At 39.7% G+C, this 3,014-nt stretch overlaps 1 pseudogene; it reads right to left on the minus strand.

The window, feature by feature from the left end:
- Positions 1-1,680: 1,680 nt before the first annotated feature.
- LOC113449849 (centromere protein K pseudogene) overlaps positions 1,681-3,014 on the minus strand; it is a 2,582-nt pseudogene continuing 1,248 nt past the window's right edge.

Raw genomic sequence — 3,014 nt, forward strand, 5'->3', positions numbered from 1 at the left:
GAGGACTATGCATCTTCCAGGGATCACACCTCCCACTGGGGGCCCTGGGGTGGCAGCCAGTTGCTGCTCTGGCGTAGGCTGGGCTAGGGGGGCGGGGGTAGCCCAGCTTCCCCTGGCTGAACTTGCTCCCCCTCCCCCCTCATACCTTGGAGCGATGCGAGGCTTCTCAAAAGCATTATTGAGGAGCTGTCTGACTTGATCAAGCATTCATTCCCTCTCTTCCCTTTCTTGCCACAGCTGCTCCCTCGCATGTCTTCGGGTTACAGTGATTCCAGGAGTGGGGAGGCTTTAAGGATCCCTCCATCCAACACCCAACGACCATCTGGGCCTCTCAGCTGGAACTTCTTCCAGAGTAAGGTCGGCTAGCAGGTCGGCAACTGGCACCTCCGGTAGCAGCATCGACTGCCTCCCCACAGCTCCCTGGTCATCTTCATCACTAGCTGGAGATGATATGATGTGAACCCCCCTCGGAAGAAAAGTTGATATTTTCTCTGGGTGGGCTGATGGGGAGATTCAGAATAATGTCAGTCTGTGCTCCATTCAAAATCCAAGAAAGAAACACTCAGACTTCAATGGTTAGAGCAAAGCTTTTTTCTTTTACTGAATTTCAAAGTGGAAGCTACAGGGAAAATTCTGAAACTAAAGAATTTGGCGCACAGATCATATATACAAAGGGATGGAATTGTTCCCACACCCCAAAGTCCAAAAGACTCTTAAAAGTTCTGCATATGATCATGTGGGCATCTTCAGGTGGTGATGAGGCCTCTGTCCGTTGACCTTGACATATTTTGATAAAACTTCGCAGCTGCGCAAAAGGAAAGAAAGCTAGGCAAGGAAATAGAAACTTAAGGACAAGAATTTATACTCTCCCTCCTCCTTCTCATCTACAGCACAGGAATGTAACACCTCCAGCTTTCTTCCCCTCCAATTCCCCCCTCCCCCCGTTACTAATGACAGCCGAAAGAGAGCAGTGAACATAGCAGTAGAAAAGGTGTAGAAGAGATCTTGAGGCTGACAGCCTGTTTCACAACAAGCGGGAAATTAATATTGTAATAATATATTTATCAGTATTCAATTAGGGGGAATATTATGTGTACATGTGTTAATGGTTTTTCAGTGTACCCTATTAAGGTCTTGTTTGTTTTGTGTTTGTTTCTGTTAAGTTTTTTGGAGTTTTGTATTTTAACTTTTTTTAATAAAATAAAAATAGAAAAAAGCTTGTGTGTATTTTATAACAAAGAGAATTTTTTTTTAAAGAAAATGGTTTATTCCACAGTGTATGAGAGTTAAATCTTGGTTTCTAACCTCTTGCTGGCAATTGAGGTTACTGAAGGTCAAGCAAGAAGTTTAATAACTTTGTTCTTTGTCTTATTCCCCAGAAAATTAATTAACAAGCTAAGAATTTATAATAGGAAACTTTTGGTCCACAGAGACCCATTAGTTGATTTTGTTTTATTATAGTAATAAACAAAGTAAGAATTAGATAGAAGGTCTTGCAATAGCTTAATACGGTACATTTTATACATCATTGCAAATCAAATCTTACTGCCATCCTTTTATATAGTCTTTACTAGGAAATCAATGGGAAGCATCTGTATAGTAAATATCAGTATATGGAACCAAACAAAAATCAACAAAAATAGTTAATCACAACTTAATGTATTATTAATGTCAATGTGCTTATTTTAAATAAAAGTGGATCTCCAGACATATCTTGTTTGGATCTTCTGAGTGTCTCAATGCAATCCCATATCTCAGCAGAAGCTCAATGTAAGGTGACCAAAATGAATCACTAACTGTTATATATGGATCATGTGGAGTATTTACCAGCTTATTGATGAGATTCTCTAAAATTTCATGTAAAGATATGAGCTGCACATCTTCCTCTTTTGATGAATGCTTTTTCTTTTTTTGCAGTTCCACTATTTTCAGGCAGTGGGAAATGTTCGTCAAGGAAATCTCCCAGTGCATTCAAAATATCTTCCTTATAAGCTTTTATTTTAAGCATTTTAGATTTCAGTTCCTGAAATGTTTTTTTCAGAAATCTGCACTACATGATTGCTCATTCCTTCTGCTGTTTGGTCGAGACTTTCTATAAGCTGTTCCTGCTCCTCTAACCATTTCTGTTCCCTTATAAAATCTTCCTTTAGTTTTTTTGTTCTTTGCATTGACTGTTGATAGCACCATTTCAAGTTCGTGATCTAATTTCTTCAACTGTTCTCTTCCCAATTCTACCAGGACCTCTGGATTTATAGTAATTATTTCTGGCTCTCTCCATATACCACATATTTTCTCATTCCAGCCTCTTTTCCTGAAGTTTCCTTCCTCCACTTATTTTAATGGAGCATGCAAAGAATTTAAATAGAAAAAAAAGTTACCAGAGATAAACACAAGCCATAAATAGAAGCCAATTCTTATTACTCTAATGAGAGTAACTGGGAAACAGTTATCACACTTTCAAATTATAGATATGATCTCTATGCATTAATGTACTTTTATTATCTGTAATGGAATTAATCACCCAAAAGAGAATAAGGGAAAAAATATCTATCCAACTAAAAATATCTATCCAAGCCAGAAAAATATTTCATCTTGGGATGGAAATCTCATCCTCTGACTTTCTTAACAGAATAACAGAGATGCAAGTGGTCTTTTAATCTAACCCCCTGCTCAGCCTGGAAACCTTATAACTATTCCAGACAAATGTCCAATCTCTTCTTAAAAACCTCAAGTGTTAGAGAATCAGAGCTGGTATTCACCAGCTGGTCGCTTCAATGGGTAAGAAAGGACTGCTAGTGGTGCGATGGACCAGAACATGGCTCCAGCAGGGGGAAGTGCTGCTGCTGCTGGAAAAAAGGGAAAGGCTGCAAACACTGGCTACAGGATGTTCGGTAACTGGGGTGTGTGTGGCTTAATGGCAGGAGGGTGTGGTCCCTGGATTATAAAGGGCACTGGGAGGCAGAAGCTTCCAGTGCTGACTTTGCAAGGGACTTTTTGGTTCCTACTCACTGTGT

The sequence above is a fragment of the Pseudonaja textilis genome, chromosome Z, assembly GCF_049901715.1.
Source record: "Pseudonaja textilis isolate UNSWEBS1 chromosome Z, rPseTex1.2, whole genome shotgun sequence".
NCBI classification, from domain to species: domain Eukaryota; kingdom Metazoa; phylum Chordata; class Lepidosauria; order Squamata; family Elapidae; genus Pseudonaja; species Pseudonaja textilis.